Here is a 23,700-nt window from a genome sequence, read left to right on the forward strand (position 1 = left end):
AGATTTTTTTGAATTGCTAGAGCTTAAAGTTTATAACCCTGTGGCCACCCTGGCGATGAGCCTTTCTGAATTTAGCTAGGTTGGTCCTTGGATGCTAGGTATCCAGTCTATTGTCAGGGTTGGACTCTAAACCTTTCCAGTTTGGTGGAACTCTGTACCTTAATATGAATTCCTGCCTTAACCACGTGCCTGCTAGCTGTGTGACCCTGAGCAAGTCACTTAACTCTATCATGAGACTTAAATGAGATAAGCTGTCAATCAGTGAGCATTTTTAAGTGCCTACTATGTGTCAGGCACTGTTAGATACTGGGAATATGATGAAAAAAGTGAAACAATACTTGCTTTCAAGGAGCTTAAAGGGCTTTCCCAAACTTGAAAGTGCCATATAACTATCAGTTATTATCATCCAGGTTGTTGCCAAGTCTCTTTAATATCTCTTCCTCTGTTCACTGGGATCAATCCATTTTCCGAATGTTTCACGTGGGTCTTAGCATGTCATGCAGTTGGACATTTAATTGTGTTTCTTTTATTTCCCGAGTATTCGTCTTCTATCCCTAGCTGGACTGGAAGCTTCTGGAGGGTAGGGACTAAACCTTATTCACCTTCGTACCCTTCACAGAGCCTTGCATCACTTGGCTAGGCACATAGTTGGTAACTATAAATGCTTATTGATTGAGTCGCTGTTCCGTGTTTCTTCATGTTAAATTGAATAGGAGAGGATGATTTTGCTTCTTAGGAGAGAAATGTTTTAGGTTGGCTCCAGGCTTGGCTATATGTATAGGTGGAGTGGCTGACTTCCTAATGATGTCTTCTGACATGTACCTTCCCCATATAACTCTCCAATTTCTTCTCTCACTACTCTACATAATCCTTCCCCTTACCCCCACCCCTCTCACTCCCATCCCCCCACTGCCGCCAGCCTAATTGGTATGTTTCCTGAACATACCAAGAGCCTGGCATAGTGCCTGGAAATTAGTAGTCACTTCAAATGCTTTTTGGTTGATTGGTTGACTGATACCACACATAGGCTCACTCAGCAATCTCCAAGCCTGGATTTCTTGTCCCACACCTGGCTACTTGATTAAGGCTTACTCTTTCCTCAAGGCTCAGCTCAAGTCTTAGCTCATACACAAAACAGAGAAACTAGAGGCAGGTAGGCCAGTTAGTAAGCTATTAGAGATTTTGGACCTAATGCAAAGACAACCTTTTAAACAATTAGAACTGTCCAGCAACGGAACAATCTGCCTAGTAAAGTAGAGAGCTCCCTGTAACTGGAAATGTTCAAGCGAAAGGCTGGATGCCCATCTGTCCAGATACTGGAGGGCTCATTCTTGCACTGGGGAAGAGTTTATACTAGATGTTCTTCAAGATCTCCTCCAACCCTGAGAGTCTATAAATTTAGTTCAGGTGTGCAGTATGAAGACCTGAACATAGGGAGAATCCACATGACTTGGTGAATGATTGCCTATGGATGGGAAGAGAGGAGGAGTAAAAAAAGTCCATTTCTCAGATCTGGAAATCTCAGGGAGTCTCACAAGACCCTGAGCCTAACTTAACTGAGTTTAGTTGGTAGACTGTTGAGGGTCTATCCCTAGTCCCTGTGGATACTAGGAGAGGGTAAAAGAGTTCAGGAAGGGGAGATGGGAGGATGTCAAAGACAAAACTCTCCTTCTGCGGGATGGTACCTCATACTGTGGAGTGTACGATTGTTCAAGGAGGACTAGCACCTCTGGTATGAGGGCTTGCCAAGTCCTTTTCAGGGCTGCTCATCTACCTTTGGTGTTCATTTGGCACTCAACTTACTTGCGGCTCCAAAAAGCTATAGCATGTGCAGTGGCCACACCCTGGTAAACCATCTTGGCAGATGGGCTAAACCAGGTTATGGGTAACTGATGGGCCACAAACATGTTGGTGAGCTAGGGAGGGGGTTGTCTATCCCAAGCATGTGAAATGAGAAAATTTGTTCTAATGGCCACAAAGGTAGCTGAAGCAGATGCTTAGAGCTTGGTCAGACATTGAAGACACCAAGGTCACCCACTGTGTTCCAGGCCATCCCCAGTCATCCTGACTTTTGTCTTGCCACTGGACTTCAATGACTCTGGAAGAGAGAGTGAGGTCGATGACTTTGTACAACTCTGCCTTACTGAAATTCAATTCACTCGAGAGTTAAGACATCACCCCATGATGTCACTGGTCTTCTTTGAAAATCACACTGTATTCAAGTTGATGGGTTGTGATGTGATCAGAGCTTTTCCCAGGGCTGACCCTGCTTTTCCTTGCTTATTTTAAAAGTTTTACTGATGATTTTTTTACATCACAGTCATTCCCTGATATACTCCTTCTTCTCCCCCCCCCCGGCCAATATTTAGAATATTCTACATTCATAGTCTCCTACCTGCTTAATGAAAGGAGGGAGGTCATTGGGTATGGTGTTATGGTTTTGCTTAACCCACTTTGAATGAATCCGTACAAGACTTTTCATGATTCTCTGAATTACCCATATTCATTGTTTCTAATAATGCAATGATATGACAATATTCCATTATACTCACATACCACAATTTGTTCAGCCATTCCCCAAACAAAGGATATCTTCTTTATTTTCAGTTCTTTGCTACCACAAAAGTGCTGCCATAAATATTTTGATATCTATGGGACTTTTCTTTTTGTCACCGACCTCCTGGAGTAGATACCTAGCAATGGGATCTATAGGTCAAAGAGTATGGACATTTTAGTCATTTTTCTCACATAATTCCAAATTATTTTCCAGAATAGTTAGACCAATTGACATTGTTTTGTTGTGTCTGTCTTCCCATAGCCTCTCCAACATAACTATTCCCATATTTTGTTATGTTTGCCAATTTTCTAGATGTAAGACAAAACTCGAGAGTTGGTTTGATTTGCTTCTGGCCTTCTAATGCCATGGCTTGCTGGGTATCACTCTCAGGGTAAATTATGTAGAAATTGAGCCAGTCCTGCCACTAAGAGATGCTTCTGTAAAATGGAAGATCCAGAATTAAGGAGTATGAGGTAGAAAAGAGGAATGCCTTGTGTCAAGTACTACAAGAACAGTAGGGCATATTACTGGCTTTTGAATGACAATAGCAGTTTATTAGGAAGCATTTGACAAAATCAGGTATTGCTTTCAACAGAAATATGTCCACATTTTATCCTGGAATTAGGCCTGCCAAACTAACTGAACTTCCTTGCCCTTTTACCAAACATACGCAAAGAAGATTCACCAGCCAGCCTAAATCTAAATATTGTCTGTGTTTATGCTGTCATGGTACTCAAAGGGTGGAAATGCTTGAACTCATTTTTTTTTCATTTTGAGATAAAACAGAACTCTGATAGCTAGAAATTTATTATATTCTTAATGGCAATGCAAAATACTAAATTGACATTTAATGATAATTAGCTCTTAGTTGGAAAGAATCTTAGAAGTAATTTAGGTTTCATCTGCCCAACATGAGCATCATGTTTTCTAAAATATTTCTAGTGACAGGGAGCTCACTCTCTACCCAGGAATCCATTTTATTTTGGTACAGCCTTAAATTGTGAGGAACTTCTTCTATTTAGCCCATATCTGCCTCCCTATAACATCCACCAACTGGACCAGAGGATTGTTGATTTAGAACTGAAAGGGACTGTACAAATCTGGCAGTCTCCTTTTACAAATGAGTAAACTGAGTTCAAGAGAGGGGAAGTGACTTACCCAGGATCAGTTAAACGGCCAAGCTGGCGTTTGAAGCTGGCTTTGGTTCTCCGGGTTAAAAATCTAATGCTCTTTCCACTGATTTTCATTCTTCCCTAATTTGTATTTATGAACACTTAATGTTTGTTGCTTTGACTTGGATTGAATTGGTGAAGACCTAGTGGTTCACTTTCAATTCAATTCACCTAGCACTTATTATGCACCTACTATATGCCAGACGCTATGGTAGGCCCTTTGACATAACAGAAAAATAAAACATTAAGGAATTCATGGATGAGCTACTTTTAGTTTTTAAAGGCATAAATACTCTATGTCCTGAGATCCCAGCCTTTTGTGGCCCAGAAATCCCTTTCTTCTAGGACTTGCTGAGCCCATTCCATAATTTGACCTTTTGTTCACCTGCCTGCCCAATGGAGTTTGAGTTGGGAACCCGAGTGTCCAGTGGAGGAAATCATATAGGCTTCCTCTTCTTTTACTTTTAGAAGGAGGCTATCTTGTCAGGCAAACTGATTTGCAAATCCTCAAGTAGTGGCAACTGTGTCCAGAAATAGTCTTGCTTTGCCTCTTTGAAGGCTGTGAGATAGGGCTCATGGATGAGAATAAGGCTATGTCTGAGCCAAAAGGTCACCCTCTAGAAATGTCATCTAGCAAAATGGCATGGTGCCTTATTATGTTGAACCTTCACAGCGTGTGATTAGTTTCAGGAGAAATCTGGGAAAAGAAACTAAAAAGCATATTGGCTAGTAATGGCTAGCATTTATCTAGCACTTTTTGGTTTACAAAGTCTTTCTATATGTTATCTCATCTGATCGATACGAGAGCCCTGAGCGGTAGGTGCTCCCAACCAGAGACTCAGACAGGTAAAATGAGTTGCTCTGGGCCCTAGTGCCAGTAGGTGAGAGTCAGGGATGATGTGCTGGCCAGTGTGGCCTTCTGCTGCATCAAGCAGCTTCTCCAAGGGCCCCTCTCGGGACTCCAGTGGGACAGAATTGAAATGAGTCCCCGCAGAACATGGCAGCTAAAATGAATGAAAATGTTTGTTCCTCTTTCTCATCTTGTTATGTTGTTCTGAAATTATACAGTGAATTTGATCTCATTTGAGTGACATTTTGCATGCCTGTAACCCTGCATAATGAACCGTGGAATAGTCATTGATGGGTTACCATTACTTGTATTTAATTTTTAAATCATTTTTCTCTCGATCCTGAGTTTGGTCCCAAGATTTCCCTGGTTGGGCTGTTTATTAACGTATTGCTTTAGCCATTGTGAGATTGACATTCCAGGATTCTGAGACACACGTATACACACACAGATACACATACAGCCTGACAATAAGATTTGGGAAGTTTTAGCACATTCCTTCAGGATTCAAGATCAGTAAGGGAGCCTTCCTGGAGATATCACTCCCTGCAAAGTTTTCATGAATACTAATAAGCTTGCTTGGTTTGGAGTATGAAAGCAGTTTGCTGTTGCAAAGGGAGGGAGCCTACAGCTTGTTAAAGTGATTTTTTCATTAGAATTTCTATTACCTCTTTTTTATCAGTGATCATAAATGAATTCTGAATGCTGTTACATTCCTCCTTTTTATTAAGTAAAGGCTTGTTCTAAAGCTTTTCCATATTTAACAGAAGAAGAAATTGGTTGGGGGCATAGGAGGGGGCAGGAAGAATTGGTCACTTCAGGTGTGTATTAGACACATGTTAGTTGAGGGAGAGTCACCATTTTGATGATAAAATTGAACAAAGGGTTGTGATGCTATTGTGAGTCACTGATGTGGTTGTTCAGAAGCCTGTAGTCATAGATTATCAGAACTACAAGGGGCTTTTGAGATAATTTCATTTTGCAGAGGAGGAGGCTGAGGTCTAGAGAGGAGCAGGGACTTGTTCAAGGTTGTCCAGCTAGTTCTTGTCAAAGCCTATCTTGCTTGATTCCTAGCTAAGGGTCCTTTCATGACAACTAGCTGTCTCTACTAGATCTGTTTCTTTTGAACAAAATATTACCCTTTCTTTGCTTCATTCTACTTACGAGTCCCTTCCCTCTAAGTCTTGGTGATAGGTATGAGGACATATTGACTTTATTGTGTTGTAATGTCTGCTTCACCTTGTTATTCCACACACTCTGTGTTTATAGATAGCTCAGACTATAAATCATATTCTCTGTCCTTTTTTCGCTTACATTGCCTTGTGATTTACTGCCTGTCTCTTCTACTGTTATTCCTGAATTCAGTTTGAAAAACGTTTATCAAGTACCTACTATGTGCTAATGAGAAAATATTTGTAAGTGTTTAGCACAGTGCCTGGTACATAGCAGGGACTTAATAGATTTCTTTCCCAGCTACAGGGCACTGTCCTAGGTGCTGATGACACAAAGACAAAAATGAAATGGTCTTTTACATTCTACTGAAGGGATACAACATGTTCACAAGTAAATAAATACAAACCAGGTACAAAATAATAGAAAATAATTTCAAAATAGAGAGTGCTGAATAAGTGTGGGCATCAGGAAAGGCCTGAAGTAGGAGGTGGCACCTAAGCTCTATTTTGAAGGAAGATTGGCTTCTCTAAGGCAGAAGGAAAGAAGGAGTACTTAACTGAAAGGAATAGAGAGTTTTCAAAGGGAGTGCTGGGCCTGGAGCCAGAAAACTTGAGTTCAGATTCAGCTCAGACACTTACTAGCTTTGTGAGCCTGGGCAAGTCACTTAACCCTGTTTGCCTCAATTCCTCATCTGTAAAATGATCTGGAGAAGAAAATGGCAAACCGCTCTAGTAGATTTGCCAAGAAACCAAATGGGGTCATGGAGAGTCAGACATGACTGAAAAACTACTGAAAAAGCAAAACCCTCAAGGTAGTTTATAATCTAATGAAGAGAAACACTACACAAAAGGCACCAGGAAAGGGGAGGGAGAAGGGGATGGAACAGGACCCCAGGGGTTACTCAATGAGGGAAGGGAATATCTTGTTCCATGGAATTGAAATCAGGCAGAGCAGCAGATGCAAAGTGGAATTAGCTAAAAATTCCAGTTTTTGCCCTCTATAAAGGAAGGCATTGGGAAGAGTTGGGTACTGCACTCTTCAGCCCTCCAATCAGAGGGGTGAGGGAGTTGATAGAGGTGGTGTCAGTCAAGGCTTGAGTTAACAGCATGGTGATAAGATTAGAGATGATGAGCTTAACCTGGAAAGGCATCTTGACTAACAGAAGCATGGGGTTCTTGTTGGAGATGATTTGGAGATGAAACTAAAATAGTAAATTGGGCCTAGACTGGAGGGTCTTGAATACCAGCTGGGGACTTTGGACTTTATCTTCTAGGCCAGGAGATCCACAGATTTTTTTCCCCAGATGTGGAACAGCATGATGAAAACAATGCAATTTGGAGAGAAATCAGGTAGTGATATGCAGGATTGATGGAGGGGGAGCGGCTTGATTTTGGGAGACAGGTTATGAGTTAACTGCAGCAGTGCAAGGGTGCGGCAATGAGAGCCCGAAATAGGGTGCTGCTTTTGAGAGTGGAGAGGAAGAGATGGACGCGAGAGACATTGTGAAGGAAGAGTCGATGGGATTGCCAGCTGAGTGGATGTGAGTGACAAGGGACAGGGAGGAGAATCAAAGAGTTCTTCCCAAGGTCAAGCCTGGCACCATGAACAAAAATGGGGAACTTGGGAAGGAGGAACAGGTTGGAGAGCAAGAGGTGATGAGTACTGGTTGTGACATGCCACTCCCCAGCATTCGTTTTCCATGTAAGACAGGATTTTAGTTACCGGTCTCCCATCAGGGTATATGAAACCCTGTGTGCTGCAAATCAGGATGTTGAATGTCCTGCTAGTCTCATATTGGTGAGGAGAAACAGCATTTGTTCCCCTGCAAATGCAGCCCAGTTTATTCTTGCACTATGTCTTGGGTAGTGGGTGACATTAGTTCAAGTCCAATCAGATTCTCATTCACACAGGCTTTTCATTCTGTTCTGATCATTTCCAGCCTTCTCTCCAGTAATGGAGCTTCTCATTCATCTGCTCAAATTGTACTCTCTGTAGACCAGAAAATTTTATATAAAAGGTAGACGGCTAAAAGAATAGGGATTTTTTCAATAATAATTATTTGGCGTATCTTTGTAGTGCAGGCAAACAGAGAGGTAGACAGGGAACTATTTCTCTTTTGAAGCTTACAGCAGTCTTGCCATTATTACATACTGTAATAGTCCAACGTAAATAAGAAAACTTCCATTGTACTCTTATGCTCTAAACTAAGATCTGGCTCCTTTAACTTTGGAGTTAATTAGCTTTCTTAAAATTACTCAGTGATCATTCAGATGTTGCTGAGTTAAACTTGACCTTTGTCATTCAGCCATAATGAATAGGATGTTGAGCAAGAGACTAATATTTTATTCCATCCCCTCATCTGTTCAGTTTCTTTCAGAGAGTTTGTTTAATTATTTTAACAAGTTTTTATCTTTGGAGAAAAACGTGGATTAAAGGAACCTTCAGGACCTTTGGGTGCTCAAGGCTGTAAATAAACTGTCAATTGTGGACCTAAAGCTCCCCACATGAAAGGAGACCAAATTGAGTGCATGCTAGGTACACCCAGCTGCAGCACGAGAAGGTAGGAAGGAGAGGTTTTGCCAGGATCTAGGTAATTTAGTCTTTCTGGGTGTACATTTTCTTTGAACTTGCCAAGACCTCCTCAGCCTGGCATTTGAAGCCCTTCACAGTCTGACTCCCAATTATGTTTCCAGTCTTATTTTATTTTATTCCCCTTCACTCACTATTGGTTCTAGTCATAGTGGCCTGCTAGCAGTTTCCAATACATGACACTATCTTCTGCCTCAGTTCCTCACCTCTGCCTTGTGGAATCTCTGGTTTCCTTCAAAGCCCAGCTCAGATGCCACCTCCCACACCAACCCTTTCCTGATCCCCCTGAGTATTGCTACTTTCTTCTTGAAATGACTTTATATCATTTTGTGTGTACTTTTTATTGCTTGTGTAGAAGTCACATTTTGCCCAGCAAAATATGAGCTTATAAGATTATAGACTTAGAGATTTAGAGTTGGATAGGACATCAGAGACCCATCTAATCTAGTCCTTTTTTTACAGATGAGGAAACTGAGAGCTAGGGAAGTGAAGTGACTTCCCTAAGGTCACATGGGGAGTTGGAACCAAAGGTGGGATTTGGACTCAGATCCTCTGACTCCAGAGACAGTGTTATTTCACGCATTTCCTGTATTCCCTAGTGCTAAGCACATAATACACTTAATAAATGTTTTCTGAATGGAATTGAAGGACTAAGAGCATCACTTTTCAACTACTGCTAAATATATAAAAACAGAAACGGAGGATTTGCGTCACTATCATTTATCACAGGCCTCTGGAGTTTTTATTCAAGTTAGAACTCTTTAGGGAATGGGGTTCTAACGTAAAAGGCAACTAAGAGCTGAGGGGTTTATTGTTAGCTATACTTGCATGGGAAACCAAGAGTTTAGAACAAAGATGAGGTACAAGGCAACAGTCTCAGGGTGGCCCCACTTCATCTTTTTGTCCTTGTCTTTGTCCCCTCTACTTATGTGTATTGGACACCCAGAAGACCTTGGGGGCCTGAGGGAAACTGCAGTTCTTTGGAATCATATAACCCTTTTCAGTTTGTTGAAGGGCATTCCCAAAATTATGTGAAGGTGAATGCAGGTTGGGAATCAGGAGCTTATAAGGGCCAAATATGGCTTTCTAACCTTAAGCTAAATCTAGGGCTTGGGACATTGACTTTGGTTCTTTTAGCATTTAATGAAATGGTATAATAATAAAAATAGCAATAAGACATTCCCACCACATACCTAGCATAATAAAACTAGGACAATAATTTTGTCTATCACAAGACAGACTAAATGTCTATAGGTTGCAGTTAGCTGGCTGCCTGATCTATACTCTACAAAAGCTGATAAACCCCTCTCCTTATGGATAAAGTCTGAGTGTGTGAGGCCTTACCTTTTTCACTAAAAAAGCCAAAATCATGCTTGAGCTAAAAACAAGGAGGCAGTTGAGTGAATTCCTCTTCTTCTTGAGAAGAAGCAGCAGCTCAGCTTTGGACTAAGGTCTAGTGGTTGCACCAGCGAGGACAATGAACTGGGGAGAGGCAGGTCCCAAAAGAGACGTGATATGACTTGATATGACATCCTATCACCCTTGGTGAGTTTGAGAAAGTCCTAATTTCCCTAGATTTTCCGTTTCCTTAACTGTAATGTGAGAGGCCTCTATAGTCTCTCTTGGTTTTAAATCTGTGATCCTGTTATTTCGACGGAGGAGCTGAGACATGGTTACAATTCCCATTGGGGAGCAGCAGAGGCATTACTCCCAGCAGGGAGTAGTGATGATAAACCATTCAGTGAGGAGTAGGTCCAGCAGAGAGCAACAATCACCTAGGAGGGGAGAGGGCCCAATGAGAATACCATAGTAGTCTTACCAGAAATCATCAGTGGCCTTGCAGTATCAGAGAAATGAATTGTACCTAGGTAGCAGCTAGGTGGTGCAGTGGGTAGAATGCCAGGCCTCAAGTAAGGAAGACCTCAAGTGTCAGATCTGGCCTCAGATACTTACTAGCTGTGTGACCCTGGGTAAGTCACTAACCCTGTTTGCCTGTTTCCTTATCTGTAAAATTGCCTGGAAAAGGAAATGGCAAAGGACTCCAGTATCCCTGTGAAGAAAGCCCCAGATGGGGTCACAAAGAGTCAGACATGATGAAAAAACGACTGAAGAACAACAACGTATGCACCCTGGTTGCGTATGTTTCTTACCCACGTGCTCATCAACGTGTATCCCCAAAGTGTCCCCACTTTTCTCACTGATAGTGTACCATATACAAGTCGATCAACTAGCATTTGTTATACTGATTTGATTATGTTAGGTGTATGATAGAAATACTCTAGTGATATTTTTATTATACTATTTCATTAAATGCCTCTGGCTAATATATGGCTTTCTTTATCAATAGTTCTTTTAGGGGCATGAGTAGGTTAGTTACCATTATGCAGGTGAGGAAAGTGATTACTAAGGAACCATATATCCAGGATTTGCCAGCAAATTCTTTGAGGACTAGTGTTATTTTACCACTTTGACTTTTTGGCCTCCTCTGCAGTGTACTCAGCTGGCGGCCTGAAGCCCACTCAGAATAAGGTGAGGTATTTGGGGGAACTTGAGTGGCTTTGAACTAAAGAAGTTGTTGCCTAGGAGAAAACATTTCAGTTCAAGGCCTAGAAAATCTTTCTTAAGTGAGTTTCTCTCTGGCCCAGCCCCATTAAACTCCCTCTCCATGTGGGTGGAGCTTTGTGGGTGTTCTGGGGTACTCAACCTCATTGTCTCAATATCTGAGTTCTTTCCCTAAACCTGTGAACTCACAGGTCCATTTCTCCCCACCCCCCAAAAAAACCTAAAGAAAAGTATAAAATGATTTTCAGTCTTTTGTAGCAATTCTTTCATTCCTACCATAAGGATTGTAGAGTGAATGAAGGAATAAAAAATGAATGAACGAAAAGATATTCATTATGTTTTTACTATGTGCCAGGAATTATGATAAGCAAAGGCAGTCCCTGCCCTCAAGGAGCTCACATATTAATAAGAAAGACAATACATCTAAGGGAGTGGTGGCCAAAGAAGTCACCAGGGTGATAAGTGGTGATGGCAAAGAAAACAGTGGATGCCAGAAGTCACACAGTTCTTAGACTTGCTATAAAAATTAATTTAACTGCTAGTACTTTAAATGGGAGAGTCTTGTCCGAAGGCCACTGAGAAGAACTGAATACTGATAATATTAAAGATATTAACTTTAAATGAAGTTGGAAAACAAGAGAAAATTGTAGCTAAATGGAGAAATGACTCCCGGGTTTTCCCTGGAGATACAAAGAAAAGAAGTGGCGGAGTTGGCTTTTTGTGTATCTAAAGCCAACAACAGACATTGATTTATGAGGCACTTGGTTCCAGTAATCATGATGAGCACAAAAAGATTATGTTCCATTGTCTGTTGTAGAATCTGAAGAGGTAGGTAGAAGAATTAAAAAATTACTTGATATGATCCTCCAAACCATCAATATATACTTTAATATTTAGTGCTAAGGTTAATGCACAGATAGAGGACAGAGAAAAATATGTTGGAAAATATGGTTCAGGATTAACAAATGAGAAGGCCAAAGGCTTGTCGACTTCACTGAAGTCTGATGCCTATATATCAGGAATACTTTGTTTTAGAAGAGAGTTGGAAGATTCTGTGCATGGTAAGCACCAAAAAGCATCATAAAACATGATATTGTCTATAGCAGGCAGGAAACAACAGGTTATGTGTTGCAGTGGGGACAGAGATTGAGAGAGAGAGAGAGAGAGAGAGAGAGAGAGAGAGAGAGAGAGAGAATCAGAGAGAGAACGAGAACAAACACATAAGCACATTCTGGATCTAGAGTCAGAAAGTACTGGATTCAAATCCCATGTCAACATTTACTAGTTTGTGTGACTATGATCGAGTCACCACCTCTGAGTCTCAATTTCCTACCTCACAGGGTTGTGAGGATCAAATGAGAGAATTATATAAAGTGCTTTGCAAAACTTAGATCTATGTAAATATTAGTTATATATAGTATATAATAATAGAAACACCATGATCGTAATTGTCATAACTGACATTTAACCATTGTTAATCAACTGCCATAACAAGGAGACTAAAACAGCCTAGAAACAGCTAGCAAATATTTGCTCTCCATGCCAAGTGGAGCGATAGGGCAGCCAAGGGCAGCACCAATTTAGAACATAAACTTGTTTGTAAAATCTTATGGAGAAGGGTGATAGAAGATTATCAGCAGCATTGCCTCATAAAACAGTGAGAAGCAGTGGCGGAAAAACAAGCTTAAAAGAAATCTTGATGAGAGATCCAACTAAGCAAAGTCATCCCCTGGGCATTTAAGTATGAAACAGGAAGATGATAGAAGATGGAAAAGATCTTTAAAGATTTTTCTAACTCCTTTCACCACCAAGGACATTTGAGCTACCACATTTGGGTTTTAATATCACAGCCCTAGATGTGTTGCCTGATGAAATAGAAATGATGCCTGCAGAAACGAAGATGAGAAACACCAGAACTAGACTAAGCATGCACAGTGGTGTACCTCCAAAGTGCTTTGAGGGCTCAGTTCTCAAAGTTTACAAAAAGACTGGAGGATACTGAAGGCAAGGGGAAAAAGTCTTAGCTCTTTGGTGGCAATTGAGAAAATATCAATAACTACCAAGCCATAAGTCTTCTTTCCTGTCTCAACAAAAATTTTTATGAGAACAATATATGTGGTAATCAAGGTTATCTTGGATGAGGGTATGAGAAGAGAACAAGCAAGCTTTTGCAAGTGATATTCCATAATAGATCACATCTTTACCACCACATGTTTAGCTGAAAGATATAGAGAATACAGGGTCCTAACGTTCTTATTGTTTGTTGGTTCTGTGTGTATTGTTGTTGGTTAGTCATTCGGTTGTGTCCAACTCTTAATGACCCTGTGGACTATACTGTCTATGGGATTTTCTTGGCAAAAATATTGGAGTGGTTTGCCATTTCCTTCTCCAGCGGATTAAGAAAAACAGAGGTTAAGTGACTTGCCTGGGGTCACATAGCTAGTAAGTATCTGAGGCTGGATTTGAATTCTGGTCCTCCTGGCTCTCTATCCTACTATTCTGTAGGGCCTCCTATGTATATGTGTGTATACATACACACAACATATATTATATGTATATATGTACACAAATATGAGGCAGCTAGGAGGTGTAGTGGATAGAGCACTGGACTTGGAGTCAGAAGACCTGAGTTCAAATCTAGCCTCAGACACTTATCAGTGTGACTGGGTGAGTTCCTTAACCTCTTTCAGCATTAGTTTCATCATATGTAAAATGGGAACGGTAGCATCCATTTTATGGGGTTGTTGTCAAGATCAAATGAAATAATATTTGCAAAACACTTTATGAATCATGAAGTGTTATACAAATGTTAGCTATTATATTTATACTATCTCTGCACACATGTGTGTGTATGTACATTTACACACATATGTATGTATGTGCACACATATATTTATATATAATCATTTGGTTTGGTTGAACAAAGCACTATCTATGTCCTTTTCTCAGTCCTCGTCCTTCTTGACTTCTACAGCATTTGACACTGTTCATTGTCTCCTCTTCCTTTCTCTTCCTTAGATTTTTGTGACTCTCCTCTCTTCTGATTCTTCTCACGAATGCATAACTATTCCTTCTTAGTCTCTCTTTTCTGCATTATCATCTGTATCCTGCCCTTATAAACAGAAAAGTTTTCTTTTTGACCAGTGCAGTGAAGACCATGTCACAATTTCCAGAAATCTCATGCTTTTGTGATTGTGTATGAAAATGAAGGTGGAATAGGTGACCTCCAAAGTCCCTTGTAGCAATCCATGTTGGATGGGAAAGGAGGGTGGGGCAGGCATGAGGAGACTATGCAATATGAACAGAGATGAGAAGAACTATTGGGTTGTCCTGTGAAGTCTACTATTAGAAGGACAGATATTTGGAGTAGTTTTTCTAGCATTGGGGATGAATTTGGGCTGAGGCACTTGTACCTTTTTCCTAGTCTTTTGAACAGAGGTGTGCACTGGCAAGGCACATAGGGACATTTAAATGGGCTTTGTAGTGACTGAACTCCTGTCCTAGGTCTTACCAGTGCTATCCTCTAAGTAAAGAAACAGACTGGCTCCAGCCTTCTTCTGTCTCTGGAGTCTGCAGCTAGAAGGTCAAAGCTAAGAAACGTTTTGGGGCTCTGTCTCTAGCCCTTCCTGGACATGTCAGTGACTGCAATAGGGCACATACCATCAACTCCCCATGGACATCTAAAAGACCTCCTGATTAGATGTGATGATGATGTGAAGATGCTTTTCCATTAGGCTTTACCCAATGTTAGCTGTAGGTGCTGAGTCTAGAGCAGTGATTCCTGGGAAACCATAGGATTTTTGCAAGGGATCTGTGGATCTGCAAGCAAAGTGCACCAAGAATTTTCATTTCACACATCATTTAGCTCTAACAAAATATTCAGCTTTACTCAATCAACAAACGTATCTTCTGCAGACTGAATAAATACCATGTCTCACACATAGAAGTAATACTATTTTTCATATGCATGATTATGCTGTTTTGATTAGTAAGATGCAAATTCATTTAGAAGCATTTCTAAATTCAGAGTAGCATTTTATTGTCATATATTTTTCTCAGTTCAATTCAGTCTCACTCAATAAGCATTTATTAAATACCTATTATAATCCAGATATTGTACTAGGTACTAAAGCTACAAAGGCAAAAAAACAACAGTCCCTGTCCTTAAGGAGCTTACACTCTATTGCATAGTAATACAACTTTCAAGGGAGAAGGGTAAGAAAAATCAGTTAAATCTTTTGATGTTAAAAAAAGGATCCTCATATTTTAAAAGGTTGGGAACTACTGTTTTGAAGGTCTGTTGTTCTCATATCTTCTTTGGACTCCTTGGTACAATTTAGCTGTTTAGAGAGTCCGTCCAACACCTTTTGTTTCTCAAACCCAACTGACTCCCTTCTGCATTGGTAACTAAGGTGGGACTTTCTTACTGTTTTAGAATGATACATTAATTAAGTCTCTTTGATGGAGTCTTACTAGGTGCTAAACCCCAGGCCCACACCCTTTTACTACTAGGGTAGTTGAAGGGGATATACATATATATAGACAGAGGGCACAGGGTGAATTGAATATGAAGGGATGATATCTAAAAAAATAAAATAAAAATTAAGGGATGAGAGAGGAATATATTGAGAGAGGGAGAAAGGGAGAATAGAATGGGATAAATTATTTCACATAAAAGTGGCAACTTCTGTTGGAAGGGAAGAGGAGACAGGTCAGGGGGAATGAGTGAAAATTGCTCTCGTGGGATTTGACTTGAGGAGGGAATAACTTACACACTCAATTGGGTATCTTACCCCACAGGAAAGTGGGGGGATGAAGATAAAAAAGGGGGATGATAGAAGGGAGGGCAGATAGGGGGAGGAGGTAATCAAAAGCAAACACTTTTGAAAAGGGACAGGGTCAAGGGAGAAAATTGAATAACGGGGGACAGGACAGGATGGAGGGAAATATAGTTAGTATTTCACAACATGAGTGTCGTGGAAGTGTTTTACATAATGATACATGTGTGGCCTATGTTGAATTGGTTGCCTTCTTAGGGAGGGTGGGTGGGAAGGGAAGAGGGAGAGAATTTGGAACTCAAAGTTTTAAAAGCAAATGCTCAAAAAAAGTTGTTTTTGCATGCAACTGAGAAATAAGATAGATAGGGAATGGGGCATAGAAATCTATCCTGCCCTACAAGAAAGTAAGGGGAAAGGGTATGGGGGGGAGTGCAGTGACAGAAAGGAGGGCTGACTGGGGAACAGGGCAATCAGAATATATGCCATCTTGGAGTGGGGGGAGGGTAGATATGGGGAGAAAATGTGTAACTCAAAATCTTGTGGAAATCAATGTTGAAAACTAAAATATTAAATAATAAAATAATTGTTAAGAAAAAATAAATAAAAATTAAAAAAATAAAAAAAAGAAATGATGAGCAGGATGGTTTCAGAAAAACTTGGGAAGATTTATATGAACTGATGTAAAGCAAAGTAAATAGAACCAGGAAAATCTTGTAACAGCAATATTATACAATGATCAACTGTGAATTACTTAGCTCTTCTCAGCAATACCATGATCCAAGGCAGTTCTGAAAGATTTAAACTGAAAAATGCTATGCATCTCTGGAGAAAGAACTGATGGAGCCTGAATACAGATTGAAGTATATGTTTTAAACTCTCTTTCTCCTCCTTCCTTCCTTTCTGTCTGTGTTTTCTTTTGCAACATGGCAAATATAGAAATATACTTTGCATGACCGCACATGTATAATTTCTATCAGATTTCTTCCTTCTCAAGGAGGAGGGGAGAGGAAGGGAGAGAATTTGTAGCTCAAAATTTTAAAAATGAATATTAAAAATTCTTTTACATGTAATTGGAAAAAATAAAATTAAAAATTAAAAACCCAGCTGCCATTGTTTGCTTGGTAAATATGAGTTCTGATGGAAGTTTTTGCAGCTGAATGGAGCAGACCACTTTTAGAAATGTTTCATTGTATTTAGAATGCCCTATTTTTTGTCTTTCATTTTAAGAATAAAACAAGTGGACATTTTCATTGCTAATTTTCTATTGAAAACAGATGTTGCTGGCTAAAGCCAGTGCAATGAGAGCCCTAGCAAAAGCTTTCTTGGCATCAAAAGAAGCCTGTTTTCAAGAGACAGGTGAGAAAATACATTGAGGATCTGCGATTTCATCAGCATGAACCTTCTGTCCAGCAGCACAGATCAGGCACCTATGTGATCTTGGTAGTAGCTGGTCTTGGAGAACACCACAGGCTGAACAAAATCTTCATTTTATGGCCAACCCAGTGATGAATCTGTATGTAGTCTGGATTTGTATCTGGAGCATGGCTGGCACAGCTTTCATGAACCCAGAGTCATCTCCAGCCCAGGAAACATGGGAAGGGTACTATTCACGAAGATGGAGCTGATTTTTTTTGTCCGCTGTCTAAAAGCCAACCTTGTCCTCTGATTCTCATGTGGAAAGACAATTAGTTGTAGTGAGAGGCAGGTATCTGTCTAATACCAGTTTGTCAGTCAATAAGCATTTATTAAGTGCCAAGCACTATACTAAGCACAAGGGATGCAAAGAAAGGCAGAACAGTCCCTGTCCTCAAGGAACTTACGTTCTAATGGGAGAGAGAGCATGCAAATAACTAGGTACATTCAGGATATATACTGAGTGGAAGGGAGGTAATCTCAGAGGGTAAGACACTAGAAGCTGGGGACTGGGAAAGACCTCATGCAGAAGGTGGCATTAGGTAAAGGTAAGTTGGGAGAGCATTCTTGGCATGGGAACAAACATTACAAAGTCATGGTGACGAGATGAAGTGTAAAGCGTGAAGAATAGCAAGGAAGCCCATATAGCTGAGTTGTAGAGTGTGGAGAGGACAGTGATGTTTATTAAGGCTATAAAGTTAGAACGGAGACGAGTCATGAGAGATTTAAGGACCCAAATGAAGGGGTTTATATATTTAGTCTTAGCAAAAATAGGAAGCATTGGGATTTTTTGGGTGGAGGAATGACATGGCTAGAATTGTGCTTTAGGAAAATGACTTTGGCAGCAGTGGGGAGGATGGATTAGGGTGGAGAGAACTGAAGCAGGGAGACCAATTAGGAAGCTATTGCAATAATCCAAGTAAGAGGTAATGAGAGAGAGGTAGAGTCAAGGTGGCAGAGTAGGAGGAAGAAATACAGCTTAACTCCCTCACCAAACTTCTTCCACCAACATCTAGAAAACACACCAAACCAAATTATGATCAGGAAATCCAAGAAAAGTCAGGATGAGTTGCTTCAGCACAAAGTGGCTTAGAGAGACCGAGAGGGCTGTGGGCACTGGATTCAGGGTCTGCCCAGTAGCATACTTTGTATGCCCAGAGCCTGAAAGAGAGCTGAGACTGAGCACCAGTCTGGGACAGGAAGCACCAGGGCAGTAAGAGATCCCAAAGGATCCCTGGGCTAGTGCAGGGTGCAGGAATGGGTGCCATTTGGCAACTCTGTTGCCTACTACCTATTTCCAGGTCAGCATAGGCAAGGGGAATCTGCACAAAGAAATGTGGAGAGGAGTAGTTGCTAGCTATCTCTAGCTCTGTACTGAGCAACAAACAAGTTTGGAAGCAAACAGTGGCTATGTGATTCTCATCCCAGGAGCAGAACAGGCACTGATTTCTAGTCTACAGCCCAGAGTGGAAGTTTACAATGAAATAACCAGGGCAGGAGTCCTGGACCAAAAGGGAGTCTGCAGTTCAATTGTTCTAAACATGCAGAGCCTCTAAGAGAGCTATTAGTTTCTGAGTCCAGCAACAGTCTACTGAAACTCTCAACCAGAGACAAGCTGACAGACCCAAACCTGGATCAAGAGCTTGCAGAGCTCAGACCAGGAGGGCAATAATTAGATTTCTCCCTGAATCACATCACTTTGAGAGCACTGAAAGCTTGTAGTCCCCCAGCATGTACTGTGAAAGCAGCAGAAAGTTGCAACAGGATAAAAGCTCAAGTCAGGCATTCCTTCTAGAAGTGAGCAGAACCCAATCTAACATAAAGTCCAAAGTCAAGAAGTAGGCAAAAGGATTAGCAAACAAAAAAGAATTCCACTTTAAAGAGCTGGCAAGAGGGAAGCTCAACTTATAAACTCAGAAGAGAATGATTCTAAAACACCTATAAGCAAAGCCTCAAAGAAAAATGCAAGTTGGACATAAGTCCAACCAGAATTCATGGGAGAGTTAAAAATAAGAGTTTTTAAAAAGAGAACTAAAATTATTTCAGAAATCAATTTTTTTAAAAAATGAGAGTGGTAGAGAAAAATAGGAAAATAAATGAGAGTTATGGAGAAAAGATATTAAAAAAGAGTTAATGGTTTGGAAAAAGAGGTACAAGTACTATCCCCTCACCTCCAATAACTATCTGAGAATTAGAATGGACCAAATAGAAACTAATGACTCCAGGAGACAAGAAATATTAAAACAAAAAATGTGAGGTATCTCATAGCAAAAACAACTGACCTGGAAAATAGATTGAGGAGAGTTAATTTAAGACTCATTGAACTACCTGAAAGTCATGACTGAAAAAAGGGCCTAGACATCATACTTTAAGAAATCATTTTTAATTCATATTTATTTTCTTTGTTTTTTAAAATTTTCATTTTAAGTTTATTTAATTTATTTTTTTATTTTTAGTTTAGAACACTCAGTTCCACAAGTTTTTAAGTTCCAAATTTTCTCTCCTTCCCTCCCCCCCTCCAAGACTGCATGTAATCCGATATAGATTCTACATATACCTTCACATTTAACTTACTTACATAACAGTCCAGTTGTAAAGAAGAATTATAACCAATAGAATGAATCATGAGAAAGAAGAAGCAAAACCAAAAAAGAAGGAAAAAAAGAGAGAGCAAATACTTTGCCTCAATCTGCATTCAGACTCTGTAATTCTTTTTCTGGATGTGCATAGCTTTTTCCATCATGAGTCTTTTGGAGCTGTCTTTGAACCTTGTATTTCTCAGAAGAACCAAGTCTATCAAAGTTATTCCTTACAGATACCGTGTGTCTGTAATCACGTATAATGTTCTTCTGGTTCTGCTCTTCTCACTCAGCAACACATCATGTAGGCCTTTCCAGGTTATTATGAAGTCTGTATCTTCCCCATTTCTTATAGCACAATAATATTCCATTACATTCATATACCACAACTTGTTTAGCCATTCTCCAATTGATGGGCATCCCTTTGATTTCCAATTCTTTGCCACCACAAAAAGAGCTGCTATAAATATTTTTGTACGTACTGGTCCATTTTCCCCTTGTGTGATCTCTTTGAGATAAAGCCCTGGAAGTGGTATTGCTGGGTCAAAGGGTATGCACATTTTTATAGCCCTTTGGGCATACTTCCAAATTGCTCTCCAGAATGGCTGAATCAGTTCACAACTCCATCAACAATGTAACAATGTTCCAATTTTCCCACATCCTTTCCAGCATTTATGATTTTCCTGTTTGGTCATTTTCCTGTTTAGCCAATCTGACAGGAGAGATGTGGTACGTAAGAGTTGTTTTGATTTACATTTCTCTAATCAATAGTGATTTAGAGCATTTTTTCATATGACTATAGATATCTTTAATTTCTTCCTCTGAAAACAGCTTGTTCATATCCTTTGACCATTTCTCAATTGGGGAATGACTTGTATTCCTATAAATTTGACTCAGTTCCCTGTATATTTTAGAGATGAGGCCTTTATCAGAGACACTGGTTGTAAAGATTTGTTCCCAATTTTCTGCTTCCCTCCTAATCTTTGTTGCATTGGCTTTGTTTGTAGGAAAACTTTTCAATTTAACATAATCAAAATTATCCATTTTGCATTTTGTAATGCTCTCTATCTCTTCTTGTGTAATGAATTCTTCCCTTTCCCATAAATCTGACAGGTAAACTATTCTTTGCTCTCCCAAATTGCTTATAGTATTAGCCTTTATTCCTAAACCATGAACCCATTTTGACTTTATTTTGGTATACAGTGTAAGATATTGGTCTATGCCCAGTTTCTGCCATACTATTTTCTAGTTTCCCCAGAAGTTTCTGTGAAATAAAGAAGCCTAACTACAAGCAACTGATGTTTTTCCATTTATTTAGTTCTGAATTGTGTTCATATAGGTCCTGGGTTTGTCTTGCTAGGTAGATTTTATACTCCATTTATTGCTATGCTTTGTAGTGTTTTAAATAGGAATGGGTGTTGTATTTTGTCAAAAGCTTTTTCTGCATCTTTTGAGATGATCATATGATTTCTGCTAGTTTTGTTGTTGATATGCTCAATTATGCTAATAGTTTTCCTAATATTGAACCAGCCTTGCATTCCTGGAATAAATCCTACCTGGTCATAGTGTATTGTTCTTTTGATAAGTTGTTGCAATCTTTTTGCTAATATTTTATTTAAAATTTTTGCATCAATATTCATTAGGGAAATTGGTTTATAATTTTCTTTCTCTGTTTTGACTCTTCCTGGTTTAGGTATTAGTACCAAATTTGTGTCATAAAAAGAATTTGGTAGGACTCCTTCTTTGCCTATTTTCCCAAATAGTCCATAAAGTATGGAAATTAATTGTTCTTTAAATATTTGATAGAATTCACATGTAAAACTATCTGGCCCTGGAGATTTTTTCCTAGGGAATTCATTGATGGCTTGCTCAATTTCTTTTTCTGAGATGGGGTTATTTATGTATTTTACTTCCTCTTCTGTTAACCTGGGCAATTTATATTTTTGTAAATACTCATCCATTTCCCTAAGGTTCTCAAATTTATGAGCATACCATTGAGCAAAAGAATACCTAATTATTGTTTTAATTTCCCCTTTGTTAGAGGTGAATTCCCCCTTTTATTTTTTGATACTGATAATTTGGTTTTCTTCTTTCTTTTTTTAAATCAAATTGACCAAAGGTTTTTATCAATTTTATTGGTTTTTTTCATAAAACCAGATCTTAGTTTTATTTATTAGTTCAATACTTTTCTTGATTTCAATTTTATTAATCTCTCCTTTGATTTTCGGTATTTCTAATTTGGTATTTAATTGGGGACTTTCAATTTATTCTTTTTCTAGGTTTTTCAGTTGCATGCCCAATTCATTGATCTCCTTTTTCTCTATTTTATTCATGTAAGCATTTAGAGATATAAAACTTCCCCTAAGAACTGCTTTTGCTGCATCCCATAAGTTTTGATATGTTGTCTCATTATTGTCATCCTCTCGGATGAAGTTATTACCCTGTATATTTTAGATATGAGACCTTATCAGAGACACTGGTTGTGAAGATTCTTTCCCAGTTTTCTGCTTCCCTCCTAATCTATGTTGCATTGCCTTTGTTTGTACAAAAACTTTTCAATTTAACATAATCAAAATTATCCATTTTGCATTTTATAACGCTCTCTATCTTAAAACAAAATTATCCAGATCTCTTAGAACCAGAGGGCAAAGTAGAAATGGAAAGAATCCACCAGTTGCTTCCTGAAAGGAAACCCAAAATGGAAACTCATGGCAATTTTATAGCCCAAATCCAGAGTTTCCAGGTTAAAAAAATATTACAAGCAGCTAGAAAGAAAGAATTTAAATACCAACGGGCACAGTCAGGATCACATACAGTTTAGAAGTTACTAGTATAAAGAAGTGGAGAGCTTGGAATATGATATTCCAGAAGGCAAAAGATCTAGGTTTATAGCCAAGAATTACTTGCCCAGTGAAACTGAATATAATCCTATAGGGAAAAATGAACGTTTAATGAAATTGATGACTTCCAAGCATTGCTAATGAAAAGACCATAGCTGACTAGATAATTTGACATACAAATAGTGGAGTCAAGAGAAGCATAAAAGGGTAAACAGGAGTGATCAATCATAATGGACTAAACAGAATTAAACTGTTTACATTTTAATATGGAGAAATGATGCATATATTCCCCTCAGAACTTTTATTATCACCAGGGGTCATATAGGGAATCTAATTAGAGGACCCAGGAGGGATTTTGTTATGTTTTTATGATCTTAAAAGAAGATGGGATGGTTGAGAAAGAGGAATGCACTGGAAGAAGGGGAAAAAGAGAGGAAGAATGAAGAAAATTATCTCCCATAAATGAGATGTGCAAGTAGACATCTATACAACAAGGAAGAAGAAATGGGGGTGAGGAGTAGGCAACACTTGAAACTCACTGTCATCTGAACTGGTACTCATACACACACAGTTGTGTACTAAAATAAATTATACCCACAGGGAAACAGGTAAAGGGGTTAAGGAAAAGGGTGAGGGATAAAAGGGAGGGCAGATTAAATAATGGATTAGTCAGATGCATAACAACATTTAAAGAGGGAGCAGTGGGAAAGTGTATGTATATATGTATATGTGTATGTATATATCTATAGCTCTAGAGTAACATATCTAAACTTTGTTGTAGCCTTGGGGCTAGGGGGGAAAAAAGAACAAAGTAAAAAAGCACACAGCAGAGAACAAAAGAAAACTCACAAGGAAGCAACGAAAAGATGGACAATTCTCAAAACAACATGTACTATTTATTATGTAGGCTTTCTTGAAATGAAAATCTATTGTTACATATTTTGAATCCTCTCTTACGTTCTGCTATGCACACAACATGCTTTTTTCCCTTTCTCTGTATTTAAGTTTCAATATTTAAGTTTATGATATGTTTTTTTTCTTTTCTCTATTCTGTATTTGTGCACTTGAGCCTAAAATTAAATTAAATTAAAAAAAAGAGGGAGCAGGAAACAAAGAGAAAGAAAAATATAAAAAGGGTAGGATGGAGGGAAATGGATAATTACCAGTCATAACTGTGAATATGAACAGGA

This window comes from Trichosurus vulpecula, chromosome X (assembly GCF_011100635.1).
Source record: "Trichosurus vulpecula isolate mTriVul1 chromosome X, mTriVul1.pri, whole genome shotgun sequence".
NCBI lineage: Eukaryota > Metazoa > Chordata > Mammalia > Diprotodontia > Phalangeridae > Trichosurus > Trichosurus vulpecula.